Genomic DNA, 13,675 nt, shown 5'->3' with positions numbered 1-13,675 from the left:
TCAACAAATTTGTCCTGAAATTTAGATCATTTGGGAGATAAGGGAGTTATAATGAATGATGAATCTGTGGTCAGTCCTCTCTCAGATTCATTTCTAAATCTGCTCTGTATATGTATACAAATAACAAAAATATTCTTCTCACCTAACCATATTGAGTGAGAGGTATTTTTGTAATTTTAGCTACATTATATAATTCAAAGTATAGCCCAATAATACAAATAATATTTTTCATATTAATATACAATTACAACACAACATGAGAATATCTAAAGGTAAGCTAACGGTTGGAAAATTTGAGAACGTCGTTACCGAGACATGGTGCAAATTTGTTCCCCTCCCGTAGGGTAAATGAAAATTTAGTTTAGGTTATCTCTCATCGTTTGATAGTGAAGTATAGGTGATAAAAATCACTCTCTCATTTAAACATTTAAATTTCATATTTATGATCATATAACGTATTAATATTTTATATATTTATACTTATATAACACACAGATATTAATATAATATATTATCATAAATATCAAACTTTAATTATTCAAATAGTATTTCCAAATAAAAATAGTACTGGTCACTTTAATGTTTGCTGCTCACAAATGATAGATACGAGTCTAAGCCATAAACATTAGGGTGGATGCAGTGGCGGAATCAAGGAAGAATTTTAGTTCGGGCCAATGGCTAATTTTAGTTCTGGTCAAATTATAAAAATTATAATTATTCATACTAATATATATAAAAAATTAAAAAAATAAAAAAACCAGCTGGGGCCAAGGCCCCAACTGGCCAACATGTGGCTCCGCCACTAGGTGGATGGATACGCAAATAATGTATATTTAAGTATAGAAGACTGCTATATTTTAACACAGGTAAAGTTATATTATTCAAGTCAAGTTAGAAATTAATACTTGTCGGTCTATATTTTGATTTCAATTAAAATACACATTTGCAAGTAATGTCAAGCAATTACACTTTTAACTCATCGTCAAATTTGGATCAAAAGAGAAACATTAGGTTGCGTTCTCTTTGTTTTTTAATTTTGAATTTTGAATTTTGAATTCATATTCAGTTTTATGTTTTGGTAGTTTATTTTTAGAAAATTGAAAATACGTTTTCTTTGTCATTTTGAAAAACTATTTCTCAAAACAAAAAATTAGAAAATGAGTTCTCTTTGAAATTTTGAAAATAATTTTTTAATGATATTTTATTCAATAAATTTAATTATTTAGTAAATTAAAAATATTTAATGTTAATATATTATTAAAAAATATACATTTTCAAGTTAATGAATTTTGTAATATTTTTTCATTATAATAATAAAATATGAATAAATAAATGTGTTTTTAGTTTAAAGTTTGTTTTGAATGAAAACACTCAAAATAATTTTTTGTTGTTTTGAGTTTTTTTTATAATTTTTTTTTGTTTTCAAAAATGCATTTTTAAAAACAGTAAAGAGAACACGTTTTCATTAATTTAGAAAATTAAAAATTAAAAATGACTTGAAAACAGTAAAAAGAATGCAATCTTAATCTTCTACTACATGAATGAAGTTGACTGGCCTTGCCCTCATTTTCATTTCAAAAGATATAAAAGAGTTATTAAATAAGTATATATTAATTTTTATATATTTGTATCTTTGTATATATTAATAAAATGCAAGTTATCTTTATTCATTCGCTCTCCAATCAAGTATATGAATGAGTTATTAAATTTTTTATTTAAAAATCTTATTCTCAAAGTATTAAAACTGTGTGACAGGATTTTCTGTGAACGAGAGTTCTTAAATTATTCCTAATCCTTGATTTTTTTGGATAGGGACTTCGATTAGTCAAGTATGGACTAGCAAATGAATTACTAACTCATTCAATATGGAAATACTAATAGAATGGTGGTGTGTCACACGCCACATAACATGAGGATGTCGTTAAGAGGCATGTGGGTGGTTGTTGGAAAACAACTAGTCGAATGTGACGTTGATAACTGACCACATAGTATAGTAGATAATAATCATGTTGTCAAGTTACGATGGTATGTTGATCCTTAAACTTGAACTGACACAGTTATCTTGTGTATTGGTGTGAGAGATTTATTAACGAGTCGAACCATCCAATTAAGATGTAAGAATATTCATCTATGTGGTTTTGTATTATTGCTATGTAGAGGCAGGTGTTCATGGATATGATTCGTCGCTCTCGTCGGTAATTGATGGAGTGAACGTCCCATGTGATATACAGTTAGTGTAACGGGACAGTCCCTGGGTAAGGCAAATTAAATGTCAGGAAAAGAGTTTCTTGATGTGTCATATAGTCACATTAACGAGGTTTGACATATAGTTACTGAGTTTGTGAGTTTATCATTTCATGACTCTCGCTCAGTTGGGACGTTAGGTGATGGAAGAATTATAGCACACGATAATCATTAACTGTAACAGATTCACTTGAAGTGAGACTTCACTACCACATATACTATTCTAAGCCGTTGCTAGACGCTTTTCAGGAACTCTTGGGTTATTATTGGGATATGAAGAAATTTTGGTGATGGGTTAAAGGGTTAATCGGTACCGAAAAAGATTTTGATGCTATTTGATTACTAGCAGATAGTAAACTTAGAAAGTCATACACTAAATAGTGTTGTGTCTAGTATCCACATTGTGTACTCATAAGTGTCTTAAGAATTGACTGGTCAAATGTTGACCAGCAAGTCGTGAGAGTCGACTCTTTCTACATGAAGAGTATATAGTGTTGTGTTTAGAATCCACATCGTGTACTCATAAGTGTCTTAAGAATTGATTGATCAAATGTTGACCAGCAAGTCGTGAGAGTCAACTCTTTCTACATGAAGAGTCTACTCTCAAGGGGCATCGACTCTTTCTACTCTCAAGGGGGCATCAACTTCGCCTACGCCATCACCAGCCTTTCTCAATTTCTACTAACACGCAACAACCAATTTAAGTGGCAGTTGGGTGGCCAAGAATCAACTCTCGCTGCCCTCCCTAAAGAGATTCTACTGCTTGGAGTTTATGTTTTCTTTTTCCTCTTCTTTGTTTGATTCTTATGTTATTCTATTGTTGCTCAAAAAACTAATTATGTCTAATAGTTATGTAAGTGAGACGTGGGTGCTGGTAATACGGAAGATCCTCTTGTTTAGCACGGTTGAGGTGGGTGCTGGTGATATGGAAGATTATCTTGTTTAGCACGATTGAGGTGATTGGAACGATGACATATTTTATATTAGGTGTGGATGAGTTACGATCACTATAGTTTGAGATGGGTTCGGTCTTAGCACATAAATAGTTTCTGTACCCCAATCTTACATCGGACAACATATATAGTTTAGCTATATTTCTTATGTTAAAATATGCATATTATTTAAATACTCAAGTTATGTATAGTGTGTAAATTTTATTTTATTGCGTGTATATAATTTATGTAAAAATTTTATTTTTATCCGTGCTGTTGATATATTGCAACCCTGTTTAATTGGCCAAACCAACCAAGAGCAAGCGCAGTAAAATATAAACAAAAATGACAACACAACGAGTTACGTGTTCGGATCAAAAGATCCTACTCACGGTAGAGGCTCCGCCTCTAGTTAATCCATTAATAGCTTTCGATTACAACCGAATTACAAGATCACAACAAGAACAAGATGTATTGCAAATACATCAACTGAAAACAAAAAAGAAAATACAAGAACAAGTATAGGATTTGTTCTACCAATCTCAAGATCATGTCAAGAATCTGATCTATTAGTTACATCCAATCTCTCACGCCTCAGGTGATTCAACAACCGAGATTAAAGCAATACAGCCTTACCAAGTGATCTTACCACAAACCGAAGCCAACCGAACAAGAAAAGGATTTACAAGCGAGAGAGTCTCACTTCATGCTCGCCGAACTAGGGTTTCAAAAAATGAGAGAATGAGCAATCTTATTCAGCTAGGGCATGAAGCTGCCCTTATATAGCAACATACAACGAGCTGGGCTGGGGCAAACACGCATGGGCCACATGAAAAATGGGCTTGGCTCATAAAACAGATCTCGACCCAATGGCCATTGGCCCACAAAATAATCAGCAGATCATATATACATTTAAACTTCAATTAAATGTAAGTAAGATGAAACCCAAATGCATATATCAAAATGCAAATATAATGCACATAACAAATAAAATGATAATACATTTTGAATCATAAATCCTAACAAATTCCACCTTGATTCAAGAATGGATTAATAGTGGACTTGACCAGATACCTCTACAAACTCTCCCAGTTACAACAGGGGAGCACATTGAGCAACGACACAGCTTGCTCAAACTTAAGACTCGAGATAGACTCGACTAATACATGCCTTACTAAGAACAACAAAAACCTTTCTCAAGACTTCTATAAATAAGACATCAGGGCTAACACTCAACCTTTCATTAGACACAAAAATTTCCTAAGGTTCCATTTTAAGGATGACACATTTCCACCTCAAACTTTACACTATGAGTTTGTTTAGGTACGTCTAATTCTACAAGGCCATCAAATATTACAAGACCAAGCACACATCAATGACTGCACTCTCACCCAGCAATTAAAACACAAAACAAAACACAATAAAAATTTTATATTTTATTTATTTATTTAGGCGAGAGGTTTATACTCGTTAGTGTACGAGTGCAGTTGTAGTTCAAATTTAAATTTATACTTTCTGGATAAGTCCAGGTCGTCCACTGAGAGATTTATTTATGGCAAAAGAAAAAAAAGAATGTCACACACACGCACACGCATTTAGATGGATTGATAACATGATTTTTTATGATTTTTTTAGATAACAAATACTAGAAAATAAAGCAAGACAGAAGTTGAAATAAATACTAAACGTGAGAATATGAAATTGGGAAGTACTTGAGTTAAGACAATTTCAGTGCCAACCCGTTGATTCCCAAATATTAGCATAAAAGATTAGCAACATTAATTTAATTTCAGATATGAGGATTTGTTATTAAATACAATTAAAGATAATGATAGCTCTAGTTTAAGCAATCCCCATACATGATATGCGGGATTCTAATTTAAGAAACTACCATAAATTCAATTACAATTAATACACAAAACAACTAAATTAATCATCCGGGTTTGGGTATGATAGCGTTTCCAGTTCTAGTAACTCTCATGCGTGACATGAAAGCTCTAAGTTAGGCTTACGCTCCAATCCAAACCTAGTGATTTTTCAATAATCAAAACACACTCATATTGAAGTTTAAACCAATGTTACTCATTTAAAGCGTAGCTTTCTTTGGGAATCATTGGCGTTAGACACTGTCCTTGCCTTAACCCAAGATTAGATTTAGCTACTCATCTCTATTAAATTAATTGACAACAATTTAAATGACATAATTTAAATAACAGAATTTAAATGACAGGAATTAAAATAGAAGAAACTAACCGGCCATTTAGGCGGTAGATAATTAAAATACAAGAATTAAAATTGCAAGAATTTAAAGGCAAGAAACTAACCGTCCATTTAGGCGGTGAACAATTAAATGACAAGAATGAAAATTGCAGAAATTTAAAGGCACAAATTAACCGGCCATTTAGGCGGTGAATAATAAAGTAATAATAAATGACATAAGAATTTAAAAGAAGAAAGGAAGGAAGTAAGATCACAAGAGAGAATACTAAAGAAAAGGGGAAAGAACAAGAACAATTCTCAAAGAGAGAATTATAAGGAAACAACTAAACTTTGATTCAAGAATAATAATCACACTTACAAATGCAATCAAGTGATCTATTTATAGGCCACAAGATGCAATACAAACCACACAATTTCAATTATTCAACTAGACATAATTATATCTAATGGGCACTCACACACTTAAAGTTAAATGGATTTTAGCTATAATACACACCTAATATTAAATGGATTTTAGCTAAAATACATACCTAATAAAGCATTCATAAAGTTAAATGGATTTTAGCTATAATATCCACCTAATAGTTAAGTGGATTTTAGCTAAAAAAAAACACACCTAATAAAGCTCTCACATAAAAAATAAAAATAGATTTCTATAAATTGATTTTTAATCTTCATTAGGATTAAAAATAATCCTTGGGTCTTCTCCAAATAATATCTTCCATGGGTTGCTCAAATTGGGCCTTAATTCTTCATGGGCTTAAATTCTTCATGGACTTTAATTTTTCATGTGCTTGATTTCTTCATGGACTTGAATTCTTCATGGGCTTGATTTCTCCATGGGTTTGATTTCTTCATGGACTTTAAGTCTTCATGGACTTTAATTCTTCATGCCTAAAAAAAAATAAAAATAATTTAATATTATTAATAAATTATATATTATATATATGTATTACACATGGCACATATATATATTATATTATATTATATATATTACATGAATGCATATAATGATGTATATGTATTATATATAATTTTATATATTATTATTATTATTATTAAATTTTACTTTAAAATTTCATTTCATTCATTTTTCAATTTAAACTTGCATATAACCATAAAATATATATTAATATCTAATTTAAACTATTTTTAAGATCAAAAGAAGGATATAATTATAAAAAAAAATTTATAAAATTAACCACTAATCATACCCCCCAACTTAAACATTGCTAGTCCCTTAGCAATCAGATTATACACCTGCCAAACTTTATTCACAATAACTGTATGAATGTAAAAATTTTAAATTCGAAACCGAAATGCATAAAATTAAATAAATAATTTAGCATTCTAAATCAGATTTTTGGTTAAAGGTCATACAATCTCAGGAATGGAAATTAGGATAACCAACACACAGACTTACTCCCTCGAAGTTTTGACTTCAAATCTTACTATGGATTTTCTCTCCAATAAAAAGGATTCTTCAGGTGTACACACAAGGGGGTGCACCGTTATAAGAGTAAATGCAGAACAAGTTCAAAACTCGGTGCCATCCCAAATACAAGGAACGTATTTTCATGAAAGAATAAGGAAATTGACATAGCTTCATGATTGGAATAATGCTCTAGATGAGTAACTTCTGAATTTAAACATGATTCCCTACTCCAAACTCGAATTCTGAGATCACATGATTTATAGCATCAAAAGGGACCAGACTGGGTTGTAATGGGGCTATAAGGTTAATACGGGTTGTCAAAGAAAAGGTAGAGTGTGCAAAGAGTGTGTCGGGAATTTTTTTTTTTCTTTTTTTTTTAGCATTCATTTTGAAACAGTTATGCTGAATAACTAAGAGAATTTGCCCCATTTTTTTCACTTTTTTTTTCTTTTTTTTTTTCTTTTTTTTTCTTTTTCTTTTTAAATATGAAAATAGATAAACAGACTAATTCCCAAAATCACACCAGATTGGATAAAATTCATATGGTTATGGGTTAAACAAGGGTAACGAAAGAAGTTGTACTACAAATGGCTCAAATGGGCTAACAAGAGGTTGATTTAAAGAAAAAAAAATAGGCTCAAAATGAAAGAAATTGATCCCCCTATCATGCTTCTCAGTCATCTAATTCATAGTTTGAAACCAGTCAAATTCATCCGCTATCATACTAGACATTCAAAGCGAATTGATATTTTGAAGCCATTGAAAAGATAAGATAAACAAGAGAGCATATTTAGAGTAAGTGTTATTTCACTCAGAATTAACGGTTATTAGGCTCAAACACTTGCTTGGGTAATAGTCTCCACTTCTGTTGAGGGATCATACAGTGTACTAATCAGCTAATTACTGTTACCTTTGACTTTATGACCGATAACCAATTTCTAAATTTTGAATCCCTGATGAATGTAAATTACTTATTCTCATGCATAAACGTTTTCAAATGAGAAATCAATGCATTCATGTTTCGTATTGCAAACTTAACCGGCTATCAGTGCATAACTTTAAAGCTTTAGGAATAGCATTATTTAAAACACATAATAAATTTTTTTTTTTTTATAAGAGTAGATAAAGACAATCAATTCCCACAAGACTACAAACTAGTAATTACAAACTCACAGTTAAATATAAACCAGATGATTCATGACTAGACCTTACACCCCCAACTTGAATTGCAGTAATAAATCAGGGTTGTTAGGAATACCTGTAACTCCACAAGTCCATAGATTTGCTGTGAACTGCTAAAACTTAAACAACAAACGAGCACACCATATAGATATATATTTATATTTTCACACCAAAATAAAAATTTCATGCAAGTCATAAGATAAGCAAAATGCGTCTCAAGAGTACAAAAAGTACTCCTTACTCAGCCATCTTATCAAAGACTTTGCTAACAACATTCCATAGTTTTGTTTTTTTTGTTTTTTTGTTTTTTTTTGTTTTTTTTTTTCAAGAACACAACCAAAAAAAATCCTGCAAGTTGTACAATAACTAGATGCGTCTCAAGAGTACAAAAAGTACTCCTTACTCAGCCATCTTAATAAAGAGCATTTCTCACAGTGATAAATCTAAATTAATCGGACCCCTTGGGCGCTTGTTACTAATTGCCTTAGACTAGTCTATCCGAGGCTCATGAGGATCGTACTGTGGAACATAAGCATGTAATTTCTCTAACAGCTTATCAATGGTGGATGCAGAAATGAGAATCTTTCTTGCTGAACGAGAAATGAACTGTTGGTCCACAGCCTGATCAAGAAAAGAGAGTAACCCATCGAAAAAATGGTTAACATTTAAAAGTCCAATGGGTTTGGTATGGAGATTACTCTTGGCCCAGGAGATTATACAAAAGATTTCTTCAAGTGTTCCAAAACCTCCTGGTAACGCAATGAAGGCATCTGACTGATAAATCTTACAAGCCATGTGCTCAGACATAGAAGTCGTTTCTATAAGTTGACCGCGTGTAATCCCGGAAATATGTGGTTCAGCTAAAGGGATTGGCATTATACCTACCACAGATGAATTTCCAAGATGTACAGCTTGTGAAACATAACCATTCAATCCACGACTTCCCCCTCCATATACCAAATTAATTTTTTTCTCTCATAATTTTTTACCAAGTTCGTTCGCTGCAAGTGCGTAACAAATATCACTCCCAAGTTGAGAGCCACAAAGTACACATATGGTTTTAATTTGACGAACGAACTGCCCTTTCATGTTTGTTTCTTTTGTATGTCCTGAAAAGAAGTTTGGAGATCAAAAGTAGCTATACAACAATTCAACAAGAAATAAATACAAACAAAAATCTTGCGTATATATAAGTAGTTGTGATTGTGGCTCACATCTTCCTCTGGTTTTACGTCCAGAAACGGCTTAAACACTTTCTATGAAGTGGGGATAAGCTTCCCATCCAATTTTCTTATAGATTGGCAAACAGGGTCGTTTTTAGTCAGATTCCCAAGACTATAGCGTTGGTGGTCACTTCTGAACTGGGTCCATAAAGCAAGAAGTTCTCTTTGCACTATTCCACACGGATGCGTCTCAAGAGTCAATCGGATATCATCCAGAGACTCCTTACTCAGTCCATCCTTTATGAAACTAATTTTATCTTCTCGATTTATGGACGTAAACCCCACAGATTTGCATCGTGTGTTACAGGTCCATCGAGCACATTTGTAACAACCATTCACTCTTTTTGCTCTTCTTTTCTTCGCAAAACTACTCTTCCCTAAGCCTGGAAAATGCTTAAAACTAGGTGAAGTTTCACCAGCTAATCGAACTTTTGCTTCGATCAGCCAACGAATATCTTCAGGGATGTTATTAAGCATCAACAACCTAAGTCTTTCACACCTAGCAACATAAATTTTTTTCAAATCATTCTGCGGGAGAGATGGATAGTACTTGTGAATTTTTGAGAGATAAAGATCCATTTTTTTTTTTTTAACTATACTAAGAAAAAAAAGTAAAGAACTATAAACTTTACAAAAGGGATGAGAGTACCTGATCGGAGAATAACACAAAAGAGAGAAGACTGAGCTCAAGAAGGGTGGCTTGCCTTATACAGATATGGAGTCTCTTATAGAGCAATGACCATCACTATTTTACACTCGGCTCGAGGCATGCCATAATTACAAGGTTATGCTTGGCGTCTCTTTTTCAATGCTTGGTGCCTCATTTTTCAACATTTGGCAGTGTGCCTTATCCTTTATAGGGCAGTGTGATTGCACTGCCCAAGAAAAGATAGCTACCACCAGCGTCAATTCTGTCTCTCTCAATTCAAAATTTTTTTTTTTATTATTATTATTTTATTATTTTTAAATTTTTTTTTTTATTCTTATTCTTATTATTATTATTATTTTTTTTTTGATTTTTTTTTTAATAAATGTTTTGTTTTAGGGGTCCAATAAAATCATACATACCACACAAGACAATATTATCGAGTCTAACAAAATTATTATCGAGTCTAACAAAATTATTTGCACAATAGATCAGTTTCAAACATCAATAAAATCAAGTACACCTTACCCCCCAACTTAAATTGCGCATTGTCCTCAATCGACAATAAAAGGATAGAAGATAGGCATACTTGGTGGTCTTCAATGCATGAACTCGTATGCAAAAAAAATTTTATTTAGACTGCACACAGAGAAACACTATTTGAATCAAAGTTAATTAAGTAATGCAGAAAATGAACAACTTATATATATAATTCTTTATTATTTTATTTTATTTTTTTTTCTTTTTTTTATTTAATTTTATTATATATATATATATATATTTTTTTAGATCTATAAACATCCATTTAACCTAAATGGAAAGGTAGTCTTTTAACGTCAGATTCTCAGACGATAGGAAACTTTCCCTACTCATCAGATGATGATGGATCATCTAAATCCACAACTCCTTCATTCTCCTCAACACTACCCTGGTATGGTTTCAACCTATGACCATTGACTGTTAGAAGCTGTCATGACTCCGGATTTTCTATCTCAAAAGCCCCATATCCTGAGATGGACTTGATTACAAAGGGGCCGACCCATCGAGACTTCAATTTTCCTGGGAATAGATGCAATCGAGAATCATACAAGAGTACCCGTTGCCCTACCTGAAAGCTTTTTCGAATGATGTGCCGATCATGTAACTCTTTCATGCGAACCTTGTCCAATCGTGCATTTTCAAATGCTTCATTCCGAATTTCCTCAAGTTCATTCAATTGGAGCTTCCTGGATAAGCCTGCTTCAGTTAGACTCTTGTTGATCTTATGAATTGCCCAATATGCTTTATGCTCAATTTCTACCGGCAGATGACAAGATTTACCGTATACTAGCCTATAGGGAGACATTCCCAAAATTGTTTTGTAAGCTGTTCTGTATGCCCAAAGAGCGTCTACTAGTCTTAAGGACCAATCCTTACGATTAGCAGCAACAGTCTTTTCCAATATGCGCTTAATCTCCCTATTGGCTAGCTCGGCTTGACCATTGGTTTGGGGATGGTATGGTGTTGCAACTTTATGCAGTACACCATATTTCTTCATTAATCCTGCCACTACTTTATTACAAAAATGGGAACCCCCATCACTGATGATTGCTCGTGGCATCCCAAATCAACTGAATATATTTTCTTTCAAAAATTTCACGACAGTCCTATGGTCATTTGTTCTGGCCGGGATTGCTTCTACCCATTTGGACACATAGTCAACAGCAAGTAAGATGTATTCATGACCAAATGAATTGACAAATGGGCCCATAAAATCCATACCCCAACAGTCAAAAACTTCTAACACTTGGATCGGATGTAATGGCATCATGTTTCTCCTTGACAGACTTCCTAACCTTTGACATCGATCACAATTTGAATAGAACTTGTACACATCCTTGAACAGTGTCGGCCAATAAAATCCACTCTGAAAAATTTTTGCAACTGTTTTCTTGACAGAAAAATGGCCTCCACATGCAAGAGTATGACTGAAATTGATGACACTTTGTTGCTCATGATCGGGTATGCATCTACGGATGATTTGGTCAGGACAATACTTGAAGAGGTAGGGCTCATCCCAAAAGAATGTTCTGACTTTTCTGAAGAATTTATGCCTATCTTGCTTACTCCAATGGTCTGGGATCAGACCAGTTGCCAGGTAGTTCGCAATGTCGGCATACCAAGGGACAACAGATGATGCACGAATAACATTCACTTTAAACAGTTGCTCATCAGGGAAATTGTCATGAATTGGTTCATCAAATTGTGTGAGATCTTGACTTGGAATCCTTGACAAATGGTCAGCCACCACATTTTCTACTCCCTTCTTGTCTCTGATTTCAATGTTGAACTCTTGCAGGAGTAAGATCCATCGAAGCAGACGGGGTTTTGCATCTTGCTTTGTGAACAAATACTTCAGAGCAGCGTGATCAGTAAAAATGATCACTAGTGATCCTACGAGGTAAGATCGAAACTTGTCCAGGGCAAAGACAACTGCTAGTAACTCTTTCTCTGTAGTGGTGTAATTCTTTTGTGCCTCATTAAGAGTTTTGCTAGCATAATATATCACATGAGGTTTCTTATCCTTCCTCTGCCCTAACACAACTCCTACCGCATAATCACTAGCATCGCACATAAGTTCAAACGGGAGGGACCAATCAGGGGACTGAATGATAGGTGCTGAAATGAGTGCATCTTTCAATTTATCAAAAGCATTTTGACAGGCAGGACTCCATTCAAACGGAACATCTTGAGACAACAAATGGCACAAGGGTCTTGTTATGGTGCTAAAGGAAGCAATGAATCTCCTATAAAACCCTGCATGTCCCAAAAAACTTCTGATGTCTTTCACATTCCTAGGGATGGGGAGTTTTTGAATTGTTTCAATTTTTGACCTGTCTACCTCCATCCCCCTAGATGAAACGATATGCCCCAAGACTATGCCCTGTTTCACCATGAAGTGACATTTTTCCCAATTGAGTATCAGATTTGTTTCCTCACATCTTGCTAAAACCTTTTTCAGATTCTCCAAACAGGCCTCAAAGTTACTTCCATAAACAGAAAAGTCATCCATAAATACTTCAACAATCTGCTCAACCATTTCACTGAAAATGCTCATCATACACATTTGAAAGGTGGCTGGAGCATTGCATAACCCAAATGGCATGCGCCTGTATGCAAATGTCCCAAATGGACATGTGAAAGTTGTCTTCTCTTGATCTTCTAGTGCAATTTCTATCTGATTGTACCCTGAGTAGCCATCTAAGAAACAATAGTAGGCTTGGCCTGCTATTCTCTCCAGAACTTGATCCAAGAAAGGCAAAGGAAAATGATCTTTCCTTGTCACAGAATTGAGCTTTCTATAATCAATGCACATACGCCATCCTGTCTGGATGCGCGTGGGAATCAGTTCATTGTTCTCATTTTTTACAACAGTGACTCCAGACTTTTTGGGTACTACCTGTGTTGGACTTACCCACTTAGAATCAGAGATTGGGTAAATTATTTCAGCATCCAATAGCTTAAGCACTTCTTTTCTGACAACTTCTTTCATGTTGGGATTTAATCTCCTTTGCATTTGCCTAACTGGTTTTGCTCCTTCTTCCAAGAATATCTTATGAGTACAGATCAAAGGGCTAATACCTTGCATATCTGAAATGGTCCATCCTAATGACTTCCTGTGTGCTTTTAGAACTTTTATCAGTTGTTGCTCTTGCTGAGGTGTCAAACTTGAAGAGATCACCACTGGGAATGCTTCCCCTTCTCCTAGAAAGACATATTTCAAATCACTGGGCAATGGCTTTCTCTCAGGCGT

This window comes from Diospyros lotus, chromosome 3, assembly GCF_014633365.1.
Source record: "Diospyros lotus cultivar Yz01 chromosome 3, ASM1463336v1, whole genome shotgun sequence".
Lineage (NCBI taxonomy): Eukaryota > Viridiplantae > Streptophyta > Magnoliopsida > Ericales > Ebenaceae > Diospyros > Diospyros lotus.
Note: the sequence above shows the minus strand (reverse complement) of the source record.